Genomic DNA, 21,767 nt, shown 5'->3' on the forward strand with positions numbered 1-21,767 from the left:
TGTTGCCCACTGTTTTTTGCATCAAAAACTGCTTCCTTCAGTTTCTTTCAAAAAAATACTTATTCCTCAAATGTGTTATCTTAAGACTTCTAAGGTTAATACAAACCCTTGTTCGCTTCTAGGTATCACTATTTAAATCAAAGTAAAATTCAACTAGCAATGAGTATTGAAATCGATATTTTATTCTGCTTAGCCAGTTTGTATTCATTGTTGTTGCACAATGTTCTTTAAAGTTAAAAATAGTACCTCATTCAGTTTCTTTAAAACAATACTTATTCCTCAATTGTTTCTTATCCTAAGATATTTAAGTTTAATACAAATCCTTGTTCCTTTCTAGCTATGAATCTCACAAACTGATATTTGATTTTGCCTAGCCAGCTTTTATTCATTGTCATTGCCTTTGGTGCTATTCTTTTTTTTTTTATTTTTCTAAGGCACACGCACAAATTGAAATTTATAAATTCATTTGCGTGGGCATTACAGCATCCACCCACACCTCTTGGGTCAAAAAGCCGGAATGTTTGAGAAATGGCCGTAGTTGAAAGCATGTTTCTTCATAAAAAATATGATTTTTTGACCAATCAGGGCTCGATTTAAAAAACTTATTCTTGCAAGCTTCTGGGAGCCTCTAAAAAAATATAAAACAGCAAGAACTTCTCTGGTCAGAGAGAGACAACAGACACCAGCAGAAAGACAAGTCACAAGGCGAACGCTCGCCGAGTGAATTCAGTAGCTGAGATGACAGATTTTCTTGCACGCCAAGGAACATTATTTGACTCTCTCTTTCTCTTACTTCAGCACAACACGTAGTAGGACTCTTTCTTTCACGCTCTCAAGTCTTCACCTTTTTCCTCCCTTCCTTCTTTCATGCAGACAGCCACCTTTGCGCACACTAAAAAAGTAATTTCTTTTCTTTTAACGTAAGTTTATTTTACATTATTTGGTAGTGTATTTCTTTTTATTTATTTGTATCGGGGGACTTATGCAATCGATATTTGATTCTGCCTAGCCAGTTTTTATTCAAATGCAGCTTTAACACAAATCTTTTTTTTTTTTTCTTTTAAGGAATGATCAGCCACATCCTTTCCTGGAAGTTCTGGATCATAATGAACCGTTTAACGTATTGTGCTTATCTCCTCCATCCCATTATCATCATGGTTGGTATGAGGATGAGCATGACCCCACTCTACCTATCAAATGCAACGACTGTAAGTTTTCACTTTTTATACATCTTTATCATATTTTTTTTTAATTACATTTTCAACCCAAACAAGGCACATTGCCACTTTGATGTAGGGGGCTACTATCAGGGGCAACAACTACTGGGGTACTATGTAGGGATTTGGGCAGCAAGATGTCGGTTCACGTTGCACTCGAACTTCTGCACGCCAGTACAGTTGGGGAAGCAGGGACATGGAATGGAATTCCAAAGTCTTGCCTAGCCAGAATGATTTACCAAAACATTAAATCCTTAGTATGTTAAAAATCACTTTTAATTTTTTGTTTTTATTCCACATCTACGCTTTCGTTGGTCATCTCTGTTTTAATTATTCTTTTTTCGATATTTGATTTTTGCCTAACCAGAATAAATTACCAAAACTTTAAATCCTTAAAATCACTTTTATTTTTTTTCCTTTTTATTCCAGATCTATGCTTTCATTGGTCATCTTACGATCTCCTATGGCATCGCGTTCATTGTGTCGCTCCTGTTTGAAATGCCCATCAGAATGCTCGAAAAGGTTATGTCAAATCGCAAATGAGAATGAAGATAAGCCTGTCAGGGGATTGCTGACTTTCAACATCATTTTCTTTTTCATTTTTTAACTTTTATTTACTCTAAACAAGACACATTGCCACTGAAGCATAAGGGACTACTGTGGTAGGGGCCAGATTTATAGGGGTTTAGAAGCAAGATGTTTGTTCACATTACATTTAAATTCTGTATGTTGGTACTGTTAGGGAAACAGGGAGCTGGAAATGAATTTTACATCATTTCCTACAGTTTATGCCAATGTTATCTGTTTGGTATGTAAAAATGTTCAGGGTCTTTGATATGACAGGGCCGCCAGAGAATATTAATGGTTCCCTTGAAAGACAGAAGAACCATAAATACTTGGCTTTTGTCCTTAAAATTTAATTCAAGCCAGAAATTACTTACACATCATCTGTAGAATATTATTACCCCCCCCCCAATAAAATGGACAAAATGTTTATTATTTACTTTAGCGTAAGAAATCAAGTCATGTCTTTGAGCATTCGTATAGAAAGATAATTTCTCTGACATTTGTTCAATATCAGGTTTTGAGTACTGGGCCTGACACTTGACAAGATCAAATAAAACCCAACTGATAGACACAGACACACACCTGGCCGGAAGAAATAAAACCTGGCTGATTGACACAAATCCATACCTGGCTGGAAGAAATAAAACCTGGCCGATTGACACAGACACACACTTGACTACATTTTTTTTTTACAATTGTTTGTGTTAATTTTACTAATTAAAGATGTCTGTACATTTTTTTGGAAAGTAGGCACTAAAAGCAAGTTGACCCGCACCCCATAGAAATAAAAATCTTCTGTTTTCCCCTGATGAATGGCAAAAAAACAACAACATTTATTTTCTTTTCACCATCACGTTTATTATACTTCTCCATTTTTAAAATGACCATCAGTAATTGCCCGTGTATCACTACCATGGCTACAGCGAATACTAAAATAACACTTGTAGGATAAAAACTATCAGGTTGTATTGTTCCGGATGAGGGGTTGATAGAGAAGCGTCCGTTTTCTTGTCACGAGACCATCCTCCTAGATATTATCTCCTCCTTTTTGGTTTGGCAATAGGGCTTTTGTTAAGATTGGCACTCCCTTGTTTACAAAGCCATTCGGCGAAAATGAAGTCAGACAAATTTAAAGATTAAAAAAAAAATAACTGCATAAGCATATTTTGGCACTTCTACACTATCAGAACAAAAGTTTTTAGTCGATAAATAGTTTTCAGATAAAAACAATGGTTTGTATTGATTTTTTTGTTGTCAATTTTAATTAATTAGAATGTTAAGTTCCTGAATATTACTGAATTATAAAAAAAACAACTTTAATCGTTTTAGCATGTGAAAAATTGCCGCCATCTTGTTTAAATAGAAATGGAAAATTACCTCCTATTTGAACTCTCCTATGTCTTACGATCATTTTCATCAAATTCTATTTTATTTTCTTTAATAAATAATTTTCTACCGTATCGATTTTCGTAATTTTTGGATATAATCATTTTAAAAATACAAGGAATACATAGATACCATTGTTTTCATGTGAAATTCAATATTACCATTTCCGAAATTTCGTCCCAATAGTGTAGAATTGTCCATATTTTTATTATAAAGATTATAATTTTGTTATAGAAGTATAAATAAAAGATTATTTGGCACTTCTGCACAACAGTGACACTCCCTCCGCATCTTTAATACTAGCTTTTCTTCCTAAAAATCGAACCTTTTGCTCGGTATCATAACAAATTGTTTTTAGCCGTAAAAAAATTAAAAAAAAAACTACTTGGTGAAATTTTTGCGGGGAGATCTTTATTCCATAACGGATACGTAAACTATGACTTTTTATCGATATTTTCATTTTTTTAATATCTTGATTAAACTGTACAAGTACCTGTTGGCCATCCGTACCTTTAAATTTGTCTGACGTCACTTCCGTCAAATGGCTTTGTAAACAAATAAGTGCCAATTTTAACAAAAGCCGGCAATAGTGATAATGTAGTATCAATATTATTGTCATGCCATGTTACTCCCAGGGATTACCAATTTTTTTTTGTAGTGGGAGAGGGAGGTCGTGTTTCTTTTGTTGTCTCAAGACCATCCTTCCAGGCATTATTCCTCCTTTTTTTTGTGGACGTAATAAAATTCCGAACAATAATTACGTTTACTTTCTTTTAAAAAAATGTTTATTATTTATTTTTGTTGTTTTTGTTTTTACAGAAAAAAAAATCATTCCAATAAATGTCCATTGTTTTTATTTTATTTTTACATGAATAAAAATTTTATGAAAATTGTGTATTTTTTATTTCTATGCTTTATCAAAATTAATTTAGGTAAAACTTTTTGGCAGTCTTGCACTTCCGGCAGACTCGAAAGTAAGTTCGACAACTCTATAAGGGTCACCACATCAGTATTTTACACCGTCAAATCATGTGTTATTTTGTAAAGAAAATTATATTGAACGAATTTGATTAAATAAAGTAAACGAACAAAATATACATTTTTATATATTTACTAGACTACCCGTGACCCGTTGGGTCAGTATGTTATATTAGCTATGGAATTCATGTATTATGACACTTGTGACGTAAAGAAAATCTTTTTTTTTTTTTGACATAACATAAACATTTCTATGAAAGTATATTAAAATGAAAAAAGAATATAGATAGATTTCTATGAGTCGTTCTGTTTATTATAATTGATTATTTTTGAAAAAAAAAATACAGTTACTGAATTATAAGTCGTTGGCCATACTTATCGGTAAATGTGCACTGAACAGATACCGTAATACTTATTATAGTTAAATACAAATTTTGATATATCTGCTTTTTTTTTTACATCGTTCATTTCTGTATTACGTTTAAATAATAATTTCGAAATAATAACATTAATATTTCAGGTCAAAATCTGCAAAAGAAGCGATTTGTGTTTATTTGTTTACGTTGTTATGGGTTAATGTTTATGCGCGCATGCGCAACCGGATGTCGTAAACCGGAACATTGTATCGTTACAAGGTCATTTGAGTTTTATAATTATATAGATAACTGTTTATTTAACAGAAAAAAAGAAACAATTTTCAGAAAGTGTATTACGGTCTTAACAAAGCAAAATAAAAAAAAAACTGTGAAACTTTGTTGTGTGTAAAGTGTAAAACTTGAAAAAAAGTATTTAAAAAAAATATTTAAAAAAATCTTTGAAAACATTAATAATTCATAATATCGTGATAAAACTTTAATAATTCGTAATATCGTGATTTGACGTTTTTACCCTCAAATTACATTTTAAAAAAAATATTAAAATATTTTTTTTAAAACCGTGAAACTTTGCTGTGCGTAATAAAAGAAGATAAAAAATATTTAACATTTTCAAAATATTTTTTATTAAATATTAATCAAATACTTTTCATTATATGTTCTAAAACTATATCGTGATTTGACGGTGTAACATACTGATGCGACCCTTTCTAGAGTTGTCGAACTTGCTTTTGAGTTTGCCAACATTTTTTATTAAATTTTTACGACGTGCCCCAGCGTATTATAAGCACCCCAATCACCCCATGTTAAGAACGGCTTTCGGAATAAACACCCCCTCTCCAACATAGAAAACCGTTCTTAACATGGGGCGGTTGGGGTGTTTATAATATGCTCGGGCACATCGTAAAAATTGACCCTGTTTTTTTATATTATTTTTTTAAAATTTTGTTTTAAACAAAAACAATATCACGTACTTAATTGTCATGTCAAAAATAGTAATATATCCAAAAATGTATTTTGAAATGTAAATAACTGGAGACCATGTTTGAACAGGTGTCATATGAAAGGGGCCTACCCTCAATTTGTTCAGGTATGGTGAAAACGAATACCGCAAGGAAAATTAGAAGAGACAGACAGACTACTAGTTTTGTAGCTAGTTTTATTAATGCGTATATTTTGAAATGTAAATCACCAAACCAAAATAAAGAGAGTTGGCCACCCTACTCAAAAATATGGTTTATTACACCGTCTAAAAAAAAGAAGAATCGGGGGCTCCAATACTACGATAATTTGTTGGGGAAGTAAATTGTTTTCTTTTTTCTAACTTGGTTTTAAAAAGTTTTTATTGCTAACATTTATTTTCATAAATTTTATGAAAATAAATGTTAGCAAAGACCATTTGCTGCTAACCTCCTCCCCTCTTCTCTCTCTCTCTCTCTCTCTCTCTCTCTGCCCCTGCTATTAAGTTTATATAAATATATATATATAAATATATCTATATATATATATATAGAGAGAGAGAGAGAGAGAGACAGACAGACAGACAGAGACAGAGAGAGAAAGAGGGGCAAGGGGTGAGGAGAGAGAGAGAGAGAGAGAGAGAGCGAAAATATGTGTGTCTACGCTCTCCCCCATCACGTCAACGAGGAAGGGAGAAGAAACGGAGACAGCTGAGAGGAGTCACACACTCTAATAAACGCACACATAAACACATACTTGCATAAACACACATACACGCACTCGCATAAACACACACACAAATACATAAATACACGAACACACAAAAACACAAATCATTACTTTGTGTGTGTGTGTGTGTGTGTGTGTGTGTGTGTGTGTGTGTGTTTCGCTCCTCGTTTGACAAAGTTTTAATCAGCTATAATTTATATGAATCGTCCTTGTATTTAGCTTGACTTTCTCAATTTACAATTGAGATTCGCCATTTTGATCCCAGGCAAAGAATCATTTTATGAGCGACGATCGGGGTGGCGACAAAAAGTCGAGTGTCGGCATTCTTGTCTCTTTGAAGAAGAACTAAGTTTTGAAAAAGTTCCGTTTGAAATGGATTTCTGTTTTCAACGCACGAGCAAGGTTGGCCGATAAGAATAACAATACAAATAATAATTATTATTATCTTCAAGTCGCTTCTTAAAGGGGCTTTTCGCTTAAGAATTTACAACTAGTTAATCGACAGTCGACACTTTAACTGAGTTATGCCAAACAGAGGGACTGTTCCGCTGTATTACAATGTGGCTAGACTAAAACTTATCAGAGCCAGTAATCTAATTTACAACTAGCTTATCGACAGTAGACACTTTCACTGAGTTTACGTGTGTGTGTGTTTGTTTGTTTGTGTGTGTGTGTGTGTGTGTGTGTGTGTGTGTGTGTGTTTCGTTAACATTCGAAATGTTGATTTTAAAACCGTTAAGGTATGCTGAACACGAATATCGCAAGGAAAATTAGCAGAGACAAATAGTTTTAAAGATAGTTTTATTAATGCGTGTATTTTGAAATGTAAATCACTGGCGACCATGTTTGAACAGGCGGCATATGAAAGGGGCCAATCCTCAGTTTTTTTCAGGTATGCTGAAAATGAATATCGCAAGGAAAACTAGCAGAGACAAATAGTTTTGGAGCTAGTTTTATTAATGCGTTTTTTTTAAATGTAAATCACTGGCGACCATGTTTGAACAGGCGGCATATGAAAGGGGCAAAACCTCAGTTTGTTCAGGTATGCTGAAAACGAATATCGCAAGCAAAATTAGTAGAGACAAATAGTCTTGGAGCTAGTTTTATTAATGCGTGTATTTTGAAATGTAAATCACTGGCGACCATGTTTGAACAGGCGGCATATTAAAGGGGCCAACCCTCAGGTTTTTCAGGTATGCTGAAAACGAATATCGCAAGGAAAATTAGCAGAGACAAATAGTTTTCAAGGGAGTTTTATTAATGCGTGTATTTTGAAATGAAAAGGAAAACTAGCACATCAAAGTATTGAAATATTTTTTGTTTTACAAAGAATCACTACTTATCAAGGCCCAGAGCCCACTCGAGGGTTTAAAGAGTGTACAGTAGTCAATGTTACAATATCATAGTAATCGTTAGAAGTATAAATTTTGTAAATTGGATTACTTAAGAGGAACGGCTTATCAAGAACTTGTTTACATTGGACTTGAATAGGACGAAATAAAAATATAAAGTTGAAAGAACTCGCTAAAAATATTTTAACGATGCCTTTCAACTCGTAAACTGCTTGTTTACATTTGTGTACATTTTTCGAAGATAATTAAAAAGTGTAAAAATAGTAAACGTTTAGAATCCTAAAAAGATCTCCCGGAAGCATTTTTGCAACATAAAAAATATACAAACCAAAATAAAGAGAGGAGGCACCCTACTCCAAAATATGGTTTATTACATCGCTTTAAAAAAAAAAGAATCTTAATTTAGACGCGGGGGCTCCAATAATACCATAATTTGGTGGGGAAGCAAATTGTGTTCTTTTTTCTAACTTGGTTTTAAAAAGTTTTTATTGCTAACATTTATTTTCACGAACTCTAACCACACCTCACAACCCTAATCCGGCCGGTCGGGAAAAAAGTTTTTATTTTTTTAAATTTTGTTGAAACCGACGAAATGAATTTTAATTTAAACTTCGTTTGACGTTGGCACGTGCAGATAACACACATACGCACGCACGCACGCACGCACGCACACACACACACACACACACACACACACACGCACGCACACATAAGCATTCGCTTGTCACCAAGCTAAAGAAGAGAGAAAGTGGGGGAAGGAGAGAAAGGGTCGTGTTCTCTGCACTGCACGTGCCGGGGTCAAACGTAAGTTAAATGAAATCGATTAAAAATGGCTCGACAAAGTTGTGTCTGAACTTTTTATTCTATGAAACTTAAGATTAATAAAACGAAATAACCGTGACCCGTGGAAATTCCACGGCGAATATTTCGCATTCAATAAGAACAAAACGAAAAAGTAGTAAACAAATAAATATATAAGAAAATGTTGTTTTAACTTATTTTAAAACGTTTATTTAACACAAACAAAAGTAGCGCACAGTTTTAAGTTAGAACAATAAAGAAGTGTCTGATATTTTACAGTCATCTTGTGTGACTCGACAATCGTTCCAAACTCGAAAATTAAGCAAAATACTGGTAGCAACACATCCAATAAATGTCAGCAAACGTTCGAACATGTTTTCTTTTTCACATTAGCGAAACTCTTATTAGAGCAAAAGTTAAAATGAGAAGCAAACACAAATGAAGAAGTCGGTTTTTATCGTTGAGCACAAAAACAAAAACAAAAAGAGTATCTAATCTAATAGGCCCCGTGCTATAGGCCAATCTCCAAAGTCTGTCCCATCGCCTCAGTGTTGCATCCCTGTTTACAAGTACTTTAATGAGATGTGCTCTGAGGAATCCATAGCACTTATACCAGTGCCCGGAAAACTTGTCCCGGGAAAACTCGTCTCGAAGTCGAGTGTCGGCGTTCTTGTCTCGAAGTAAGTTTTTTTTTAACACAGTTGAGTTGGAAATGGATTTCTGCACGTGCATCATGGCTGGACGATAAGAATAACAATACAAATAACAATAATTATTATCTTCAAGTCTCTTCTTAAAGGGGCATTCGGCTACGAAGTTACAACTAGCTAATCGACACGCGACACTGTCAATGAGTTATGCGAAACAGACGGACTCTTCCGCTGTATCAAAGTTATTAAGTGTGGTTAGACTGAAACTCATTAAAGCCAGTAATCTAAGTTTCAACTAGCTAATAGACATTCGGCACTTTCAATGAGTTATGCGATCACCGCCACTTGTCCAAAAACGGACTGTTCCGCTATATCACAGTTATTAAGGGTTGTTAGAGTGTAACTCATCAGAGCCAGTAACCTAACTTACAACTAGCTAGTCAACATTCGACACTGTCATTGAGTTATGCGATACACTGCTAATTGTCCAGAGACGGACTGTTCTACTGTATCACAGTTGTAAAGGATGGTTAGACTAAAACTCATAAGAGCCAGTAATCTAATTTACAACTACCTTATCGACAGTAGACACTTTCACTGAGTTTACGTGTGTGTGTGTGTCTTTTTGTGTGTGTGTGGTTCGTTAACATTCGGACTGTCCATTTTAAAATCGTTCGGGTATGCTGAAAACGACTATCGCAAGGCACAGACAAATAGTTTTCGAGATACTAATACGTATATTTCGAGATACTAATGCGTATATTTTGAAATGTAAATCACTGGCGACCATGTTTGAACAGGCGGCCTATGAAAGGGGCAAACCCTCAGTTTGTTCAGGTATGCTGAAAACGAATATCGCAAGGAAAATTAGCACACACAGACAGAGTTTATTTTGGGAGCTAGTTTTATTAATGCGTGTATTTTGAAATGCAAATCCTTGGCGACCATGTTTGAACAGGTGATATATGAACGGGGGCAACCATCAGTTTTTCAGGTATGCTGAAAACGAATATCGCAAGGAAAATTAGCACAGACAGACAGACTACTAGTTTTGGAGCTAGTTTTATTAATGCGTGTATTTTGAAATGTAAATCACTGGCGACCATGTTTAAACAGGCGGCATATGAAAGGGGCCAACCCTCAGTGTGTTCAGGTATGCTGAAAACGAATATTGCAAGGAAAATCAGCACAGACTGACTATAGATTCACCATCAAAGTAGTGAAATTTTTTTTTTTTATATAAAGGAATCACTACTTATCAAGTCCCAGAGGCCACTCGAGGATAAGGGTTAAAGTGTGTACAGTAGTCAATGGACAATATCATAGTAATCGTTAGAAGTGTACATTTGGTAAATTGGATTATTTAAGAGGAACGGCTCATCAAGAACTTATTTACATTGGACTTGAAGACGATGAAATAAAAATATAAAGTTGAAAGAACTAGCGAAAAATATCATTTTAACGATGCCTTTCAAATCGTAAACTGCTTGTTTACATTTGTGTACATTTTTCGAAGATAATAAAAAGTGTAAAAAAAGGCAAACCTTTAGAATCCTAAAAAGATCTCCCGGAAGCATTTTTGCTACATGAAAAATATACAAACCAAAGTAAAGACAGGAGGCACCCTACTCTAAAATATGGTTTATTACATCGCCTAAAAAAAAAAGAAGAATCTTAATTTAGACGCTCCAATAATATGACAATTTGGTCGGGGGAAGCAAATTGTTTTCTTTTTTCTAACTTGGTTTTAAAAAGTTTTTATTGCTAACATTTATTTTCATGAACTCTAACCACACCTCACAACCCTAATCCGGTCGGTCGGGGAAAAAAGTTTTTATTTTTTTAAATTTTGGTGAATACGACAACACACATACGCACGCATGTACACACATACACACACACACACACGCACGCACACATAAGCATATCGCTTGTCACCAAGCTAAAGAAGAGAGAGAGAGTGGGGGAAGGAGAGAAAGGATCGTACGTGCCGGGGTCAAACAGAAGTTAAATGAAATCGATTATAAATCGCTCGACAAAGTTGTGTCTGAACTTTTTATTCTATGAAACTTAAGATTAATAAAACGAAATAATCGTGACCCGTGGAAATTCCACGGCGAATATTTCGCATTCAAGAGAACAAAACGAAAAAGTAGTGAACAAATAAATATATAAGAAAATGAATGTTACCAAAGGCAAGATAAGTTACTCTTCTACCTACCTAGATCACATTTTTGTTGTTTTAACTTATTTTAAAACGTTTATTTAACACACACAAAAGTAGCGCACGGTTTTAAGTTAGAACAATAAAGAAGTGTCTGACATTTTACAGACATCTTGTGAGACTCGATAATCGCTCCAAACTCGAAAATTAAGCAAAATACTGGTAGCAACACATCCAATAAATGTCAGCAAACGTTCGAACATGTTTTCTTTTTCACATTAGCGAAACACTTATCAGAGAAAAAGCGAAAATGAGAAGCAAACACAAATGAAGAAGTCGGTTTTTATCGTTGAGCACAAAAACAACAAAAAAAAGAGTATCTAATCTAATAGGCCCCGTGCGTGCTATAGGTCAATCTCCAACGTCTGTCCCATCGCCTCAGTGTTGCATCCCTGTTTACAAGTACTTTTATGGGATGTGCTCTCATGAACCCATAGCACTTATACCAGTGCCCGGAAAACTTGTCCCGGGAAAACTCGTCTCTGGAAAAATCGTACCCGGAAAACTCGAACCGTTCAGTTTGTTCAGGTATGCTGAAAACGAATATCGCAAGGAAAATTAGCAGAGAAAAATAGTCTTGGAGCTAGTTTTATTAATGCATGTATTGCGAAATGTAAATCACTGGCGACCATGTTTGAAGAGGCGGCATATGAAAGGTTCCAACCCTCAGTTTGTTCATGTATGCTGAAAACGAATATCGCAAGGAAAATTAGCACAGACAAATAGTTTTGGAGCTAGTTTTATTAATGCGTGTATTTGGAAATGTAAATCACTGGCGACCATGTTTGAACAGTTTAACCAGGCGGCGTATGAAAGGAGCCAACCCTCAGTTTGTTCAGGTATGCTGAAAACGAATATCGCAAGGAAAATTAGCAGAGATAAAGAGTTTTTGAGCTAGTTTTATTAATGCGTGTATTTTGAAATGTAAATCACTGATGACCATGTTTGAACAGGCGGCATATGAAAGGGGGCAACCATCAGTTTGTTTAGGTATGCTGAAAACGAATATCGCAAGGAAAATTAGCACAGACAGACAGACAAATCGTTTTCGAGATATTAATGCGTGTATTTTGAAATGTAAAGTAAAATAGATGGCCCATCAAGCCAGAAATAAATTAATGACAGTTTAAAGGCTTCAAAATCGCTTTCGAATTGACTATGACATGATCGTGATTTTCTCATAAAATTCAACATCAACTGTCGATTTATTCGTCGCATTAACTCGCATCCTAGACTTGATTTAACCCGTGAGTGTCGACTCATAAATCAATCGAAATATAAATATAGAAAAAAAAATTATTAGGATTATTTTTTATTAATAGTAAATTACTGTTTCTTAAATTTCAAATCTATATAAAAACACGAACTTAATTTCAAATCTATATAAAAACACGAACTTAATTTTCCGTTTCAGCGTATATTTTGTAAATTTAAATCCAGCCGAGAATGGTTTATGTAAGATGACTAAACCTCCCCCTCTCTCTCTCTCTCTCTCTCTCTCTCTCTCTCTCTCTCTTTAGCTTCTCCGTGCCCCTGTCACTAAGTATGTGTATATATATATACTTATATATATATATATATATATATGGAGAGAGAGAGAGAGAGAGAGAGAGAGAGAGAGAGAGAGAGAATATGTGCTTCCACATCAAAGAGGGGCAGGAGCATAAACAGAGACAGAAGCACACACTCTAACACACTCGCATAAAAACACACATACAGAAAACACACACATACATACGCACTTGGATAAACACACACACACACTCGCATAAACACACACATACACGAACACACACGTACACACAAATACTCAAACACACCAACACCAACACAAATCAACTTTCCGTTAAAAGCTGGCATGAGGTGGCAGGGGTGGGTGTCATAAGTGTCAATCGAATTTGAAAGTTTGTTAACGAAATGGATTTATTTCAACTTCGTTTGACACGTGCCAATTCTCCTGCCCTTCACCCACCCCTCTACCTGCCTCTCTCTTTACTAAGACTTTTCGGGTTGGGGTCTGGGGTAGGGCGTAAAAATAACCGTTTTTTTTCGTTATTAAATTGTAATTTTTTAAGAAATCATTACCTTAAAAGTTAAGAAAGCCATTCTTAATGTAGAGAGGGGCATGTTAACTATTCTGTACTTCCAGCCAATAATTTAATAAGCAAAAGATAGGATAAAATTGAATTTAACAAATATCGAAGAAGTTTTCTTTGATATTTTTTATTTTACAAGCTGCCCCAGCGTAGTATTATCTCCAATCTCTCCATGATAAAAACGGCTTTCTGAAAAAAAAAAAAAAAAAAACACTCCCAAGAAAGCCGTTCTTAACATGGTAACAAATATCGAAGAAGTTTTCTTTGATATTTTTTATTTTACAAGCTGCCCCAGCGTAGTATTTTCTCCAATCTCTCCATGATAAAAACGGCTTTCTGAAAAAAAAAAAAAAAACACTCCCAAGAAAGCCGTTCTTAACATGGAGAGATTGGAGGGGGTATTCCGGAAGTCGTTCTTAAAATGGGGAGAGGAGGGCGTTTTGTAACTATTCCGTACTTTAACCTAACAATTTAATAAAAAAAAACATCAAATGTTAAATAAAAATAAATAAAAATAAGATAAATAAAAAATAAATACCTACCTGCCTCTCTCTTTACTAAGACTTTTCGGTTGGGGTGTTTATGCTACGCTGGGGTAGGTCGTAAAAACAAATTTTTTTTTTTTCGTTATTAAATTGTAATTTTTTAAGAAATCATTACCTTAAAAGTTAAGAAAGCCATTCTTAATGTAGAGAGGGGCATGTTAACTATTCTGTACTTTCAGCATGTTAACTATTCTGTACTTTCAGCCAATAATTTAATAAGATAGGATAAAATTGAATTTAACTTGCAAATTTTACCCAAAAATATCGAAGAAGTTTTCTTTGATATTTTTTATTTTACAAGCTGCCCCAGCGTAGTATTATCTCCAATCTCTCCATGATAAAAACGGCTTTCTGAAAAAAAAAACACTTCCAAGAAAGCCGTTCTTAACATGGAGAGATTGGAGATAATACTACGCTGGGACAGCTTGTAAAATAAAAAATAAATTTCTGCTAATGATATATATATATTTATATCTATATCTATATCTATATCTATATCTATATCTATATATATATATATATATATATATATATATATATATATATATATATATATTAAGTAATGTGATTTATAATTTAAAAGTTTTTTATTTTATTGAATTAAAAAATAATTATATATATATATGTATATATATATATATATATATATATATATATATATATATATATATATTATTTTTTAATTTTTTTATAACTTTTCAAAGTTTCGGTTTCTCTCTCTCTCTCTTTCTCTCTCTCTCTCTCTCTCTCTATCTCTCTCTCTCTCGCTCGCTCGCTCTCGCGCACGCGCGCTTCTCCGTGTCCTTATATATAGACAGAGAGAGAGGGAAAAGGGGGGAGAGACCGAAAGAGACAGAGAATGTGTCTACGCTCCCCTCCAACATGCTTCAACGCCAACGACGCACACACCCACATGCACACACACTTGCATTAACACAAACATACAAATTTAACTCAGCACACACACTCACATAAACACATAAACACATACACACACACACACACTCGCATAAAGGCACCAACACACACAAACACAAAGTATTACTCTGTGTGTGCGTGCGTGCGTGCGCGCATATCACGCCACCTTCACTCTTCAACTAAACAAGTTTAAATCAACCAATGAAAAGGCAGCTAGGTAACACAAACTCCATAAAAGGTAAAAAGGTTGCATCATCGACTCGAACTGTTCGATTTTTCCCGGAAAAAGTTAACGGTTTTCACGGCGATGGTGAAATATAAAAAGAGGCCTAAAACGGGCTGTAAATTCAGTTTGGACCCTGGCAGCGAGATGAGTTCCGGAAGAATAGATGACCAGCCAGTCGACCCAGCTAAGCCGCCGCCCTGCCGCTCCTCTGTCTACTTCTCTGATGTCAAAAAAAAAAGGTATGTCCTTTCGTTTCAAAGTAGATGACGCATTTATTTCAGTTGTGTAAACTGCACAAGTGTTCAAATGAACGTTGTTAGTATGAGCACAGTTCATAAACACGTCGAATTTCTTTTCAAATTTCGACACTTGTGTAGTTTACACGATTTTAACGTTGAACGTCTTTTTATATTTTATTATACTGTTAGAAAGCCAGTCAACAAATATTACCGTTTTTTTAATTTGTTAGGTGAAAGTATACATATAATATTATTTAAGGGCGGTCAATAAACTATAGAATTACCGTGACAATTGTGCAGTTTATAAACCGTGCTGTTCTTGGAAAAAAATATTAAAATTTAAATCTAAATTAACGTCTTTTTTTTTAATTTGTTAGGTGAAAGCATACATATAATATTATTTAAGGGTGGTCGATAAACTATAGAATTACCGTGACAATTGTGCAGTTTATAAACCGTGCTTTTGCTGGAAAATATATTTTAAATTTAAATCTAAATTACCGTCTTTTTTTTTTAAATTTGTTAGGTGAAAGTATATATATAATATTATTTAAGGGCGGTCAATAAACTATAGAATTACCGTGACAATTGTGCAGTTTATAAACCGTGCTGTTCTGGGGAAAAAATATTAAAATTTAAATCTAAATTAACGTCTTTTTTTTAAATTTGTTAGGTGAAAGCATACGTATAATATTATTTAAGGGCGGTCAATAAACTATAGAATTACCGTGACAATTGTGCAGTTTATAAACCGTGCTGTTCTGGGGAAAAAATATTAAAATTTAAATCTAAATTAACGTCTTTTTTTTTAATTTGTTAGGTGAAAGCATACATATAATATTATTTAAGGGTGGTCGATAAACTATAGAATTACCGTGACAATTGTGCAGTTTATAAACCGTGCTTTTGCTGGAAAATATATTTTAAATTTAAATCTAAATTAACGTCTTTTTTTTTTAATTTGTTAGGTGAAAGTATATATATAATATTATTTAAGGGTGGTCGATAAACTATAGAATTACCGTGACAATTGTGCAGTTTATAAACCGTGCTGTTCTGGGAAAAAAATATTAAAATTTAAATCTAAATTAACGTCTGTTTTTTTTAATTTGTTAGGTGAAAGCATACATATAATATTATTTAAGGGCGGTCGATAAACTATAGAATTACCGTGACAATTGTGCAGTTTATAAACCGTGCTTTTGCTGGAAAATATATTTTAAATTTAAATCTAAATTAACGTCTTTTTTTTTAATTTGTTAGGTGAAAGCATACATATAATATTATTTAAGGGTGGTCGATAGACTATAGAATTACCGTGACAATTGTGCAGTTTATAAACCGTGCTGTTCTGGGGAAAAAAATATTAAAATTTAAATCTAAATAAACGTCTTTTTTTTAAATTTGTTAGGTGAAAGCATACATATAATATTATTTAAGGGCGGTCAATAAACTATAGAATTACCGTGACAATTGTGCAGTTTATAAACCGTGCTGTTCTGGGGAAAAAATATTAAAATTTTAATCTAAATTAACGTCTTTTTTTTTTAAATTTGTTAGATGAAAGCATACATATAATATTATTTAAGGGCGGTCCATAAACTGTAGAATTACCGTGACAATTGTGCAGTTTATAAACCGTTCTTTTATTGGATAAAATACTGGATGTGTATTTTCCCCCCTAAAGTCCAACCCTATCCTCACCGTGGTAGGGGGGTGTAACGTTGTAGTTTAACAGCTACACGGCTAAATGGGCTCTGGCAAAAAAAAAAAAAAAAAAAATCCAGAAAATGTCGGCATTAGTTTGTTGCGTCCGTCATCTGGTCGTCTTTTTATACGCTTGCATGTGGCGAGCAAAAAGGCGTGAAGGGAGCAGGCTGAAAGGAGAACAATACCCGAAAGATGTAAACCGAACGAAAGAGAAAAATGGGCCTCCCTGCAAGGCCCCGTGTTCTCCCCAGCCTGCTCCCAGTTTCCCCGACTTTGCATGCAACTGGTTTTGAGCTTTTGGAAAGCTCTTTTCTCAGTGTCGGGGTGTTGACTCCACTTCCAAGTTAACAAATAGCTGCAAGTCTGGGTACGGTCCGATTGGTTCCGAAGCTCTTCCGCTGTGAGGTGCGCTTTCGAATCTCCCGAAGGGGGCTACCCTCTAAGCAGGCGACACGTGCTCGTGTTACTATGTAATGCAGGCTTGCCTCGACTCGACTAAGGACGACTAGAGTTCGACTAGATTGTGTGCTCACAAGCCGCTTTAAGGCCGCTTTTATTATTCCTACTGTCTAGGAACTCCGAAATGGTATGGTAGTGCAATTATATATGACCGTCCTCCAATACGAAATGGTAGTGCAATTATATATGACGGTCCTCCGATATGATAGTAGGAATGCCAGTTTTGTGAGCGATCATCGCCGTCTTATGAACACAAACTAGTGGTATCTTTACGAATCCTGTTGGGTAGAGAGAACACCTCTGTTTTCTGCTCCGCCTGTTATTCTGAGTAGAAACCGCTTTTTAGGAGATGTTCGCAGCAAAGCTTGTTTTTATATAGTGCCCCTCCTTTCGGGAGTTCATCACCTCGCTGCCCAGACGAGAGCTTTCTCCGGTGGAACCTCTTTTTTTTTTCTTTTTTTTTATTTTACTTTCCAGTTTAATGGCGAACGAACAGTCACTAGCAAGTAGTCTGCTCCGACAGGAAGATGAGTATAGTATCACCCTTTCTTCTTTCTGTTTCGATTTCAGTCTTTGTGATTTGAAAATTTAATTTAACTGTTTCCATTGTTCCAGCTTTCACACAGCAGTAGATTATCAACACTATAAATATCACCTCTTTTTTATAGATTGGAACAAGCAACGAAACCTAGCAGCATCACCGTTCCTGTCTGCCACATGTCTTGTGCAGTTTGAATCAAGTATTTCTTTCTTTGCGTTCAAGCACATCTGGGTACAATCAAACTGTGTATGATGTATGTCTATCTGTTTCTTCCAACATTAGCATCTCGAAGTCTTGGCAGCAATCATTGTCATAGAAGTAGAGTAAGTATTCTTTTTCTTTCCTTCTGTGTGTATATCTTTGTAATTTCAGGTACTCCTCTTGATCATGATGGAATTCTACTATCAGCTATTGTGAGAATTATGTGGATTGGAAAAAACAACTGAATCCAGCAGCATCAGCTATCCTAGCTGCCACATGTTTCCTGTAGTTACAGAAGTCCTCAAGTAAGTGTTTCTTTCTTTGTGTACATGCACATCTGGGTACAATCTAATTCTAAACTATTAGCTTCATTTAAATGAATGCAGTTCTGCTTGTATTTCTTCTCATCAGCTAACTTATGCAACTACAAAAAAATAAACAAGTAGTACATGTGTGTTTGATCATAGCCAGAAAGTTAAATATATCATTTTAAAAAAAATCCATTAGTTATGTTGTCTCTCTTTATTATAAAAATCAAAAAAAATTTGTTAATAATTAAAAGAAAAAAATCATCACAGTAAAAATTATATATATGTAACAAAGAACACAAACAAACATGAAATTGCCATGAGTTTCAGCAAGAAGCAGAAAAGAGAAAAAGTGGAGATAACACCTGGGAAGTAACAGGTAAGAATTGTCTTTATTTCTTATCTCAACTAGCGCATAGATTTTTTTCAAATATACATTAAAAAAATTACCCAAGTCAAACAATTGATGGAAAAACTAAGCATTAAAGTTCAATTAAGCATAAAAAAAATAAATTCTAATAATTATGTAATCTATATACAAATTGTCTCCCTTGAATATATATATATATATATATACATATTCAAGGGAGACCATTGGTATATAGATCACATAATAATTAGAAGTTATTTTTTTAATTGAAATATATATATATATATTCAAGGGAGACAATTTGTATATATATCATATAATTATTTGAAGTTATTTTTTAATTCAAATATATATATATATATATATATATATATTTATTTATTTATTTCAATTAAAAAAATAACTTCTAATAATTGTTATCTATATTCACATAGTCTTCCTTGTATATATATATATATATATATATATTCAAGGGAGACAATTTGTATAAAGATCACATAATTATTAGAAGTTATTTTTTTTAATTGAAATAAATAAATATATATATATATATATTCAAGGGAGACAATTTGTATATAGATCAGATAATTATTAGAATTATTTTTTTAAATTGAAATAAATACATTTATATATATATATATATATATATATATATATATATATATATATATATATATATATATATTATACTAGCATGGGTTACTGGCGTAGCCCCAGTGTTTAGCGGTGTATGCTGCCCCCCTCCCCAACAAAAAAGAAAGCAGAGAAACGGTTAATTTTTTAAAACTTGACCCCTATTATGAACCCTTAAAATTTATTGTTTTGGGCTCCAAATGAGATATTAAGTTAGATCCATGTCCAAGGAAACTATATGTAAAATTTCAAGTGTTTAGACCCATAATTGTCGGAGGAGATTTGTAGGGTTCTCAAAGGCCAAATCATTGAAGTTTGACCCCTCAATCGCCAAATTTCTGTCCAAGTACCAATCACATAGATTTTCCAAAATCTCAGTACCCTTTTTATCAAAATTTGGAATATGTAGACTAAAATTGACAAATGTACACACAGACAGACATATTCAATTCTATAGATAGATAGATAGATAGATAAATAATGAGAGACAGAAAGATAAATATATACAATGATTAATGAATTAGTAGAGATAGTTGTTAAATTTTTGGAAATATGTATGGCAATTTGATGGTAAGACTTAGAGCTAACTGTAAATATTTAAAATATATACACAGAAATTCAAATGACAGGACTTATATGTAGAGTGCTCAATACATCAGTAGAGCAAGGTAATAAGTTATAAAAAATGTATACGTCAATTTAGATAACCACAATTTTTTTGGTATTCTTGTGTGAATATGACATAATGTAATATAAATTTTAATAATTTTAGTCTAAATGTTATGATTCTCAATGAAAAATCTAAAATGTCAATATATATATATATATATATATATATATATACATATATATATATTTCAATAAAAAGAATAACTTCTAATAATTATGTCATCTATATAACAATTGTCTCCCTTGAACATATATAGATTATATATATATAATATATATATATTTATATATATATATATATATATATTTATTAAAAAAATAACTTCTAATAATTATGTGATCTATATTAAAATTGTCTCCCTTGAATATATATATATATATATATATATATATATATATATATATATATATTTATTTCAATAAAAAAAATAAGGTCTAATAAAAATTACAAATTGTCCCCCTGTAATATATATATATATATATATACATATATTTACTTATTTCAATAAAAAAAATAACTTCTGATAATTATATGATCTATATACAAATTGTCTCCCTTTTTTTAGCACTATTTAAAGTGTAATTATTAAATAAAAATCTAAATAAAATGTCTTTATTGCTCTATGTCTTATTGAGCACTCTTATATAACTCTGGTTAAATCTTAATGTTTACTTATCCTGTAATAAAATAAACGTTTTATAATATCAGCTCTGTCTAGTTTTGAGCACTATTTTAAAGTGTTATTATTAAGTAAAAATCTAAATAACATGACTTTATTGCTCTATGTCTCATTGATTGAATTGAAATAAATATATATATATATATATATATATATATATATATATTTACTTCAATTAATAAAAGTAACTTCTAATTATTATATGATCTATATCAAATTGTCTCCCTTGAATATATATATATGTATGTATGTATATATATATATATATATATATATTTATTTCAATAAAAAAAAACTTCTAATAATTATGTGATCTATATACAAATTGTCTCCCTTGAATATATATATATATATAGATTATATATATATATATATGTATTTCAATTAAAAAAATAACTTCTAATAATTATGTGATTTATATATTTACCAATGATTCTTGCATGTGCTCCATAGTTTTATATAGCTGTGTAGTAAATTTAAAAATTGCTTTGTTTAATTATACAAGACGATTTTACTTTAAGAGTGCTCAATGCATTTATAGAGCTTTGTAGTAAGAGTTGGAAACATTTTGGCAATTATTTTAGACAAATCTACTTCCAGAGTGCTCAATATATTAGTAGAGCTAAATAAAACATTTGAGAAACAGATATGGCATTTCAACTGCATAAATTTATTTTGACAGAGTTCAATACATTAGTAGAGCTAAATATAGACTTTCAAAAAACGTATGGCAATTCAGCTACACGAATATACTTAAGAGTGCTCAATACATTAGTAGACGAAAGAATAAAATTCAGAAAACATGAAGAGCTCTGCAGTATGTTTTGAAAACCTAAATGTCAATATGTAAGTATAGATATACTGTAAGTGTTTAATATATATATATGTATATATATATATATATATATATATATATATATATATATATATATAT

This window comes from Euprymna scolopes, chromosome 46 (genome assembly GCF_053919585.1).
Source record: "Euprymna scolopes isolate OS-2025 chromosome 46, ASM5391958v1, whole genome shotgun sequence".
Taxonomy (NCBI): Eukaryota; Metazoa; Mollusca; class Cephalopoda; order Sepiida; family Sepiolidae; genus Euprymna; species Euprymna scolopes.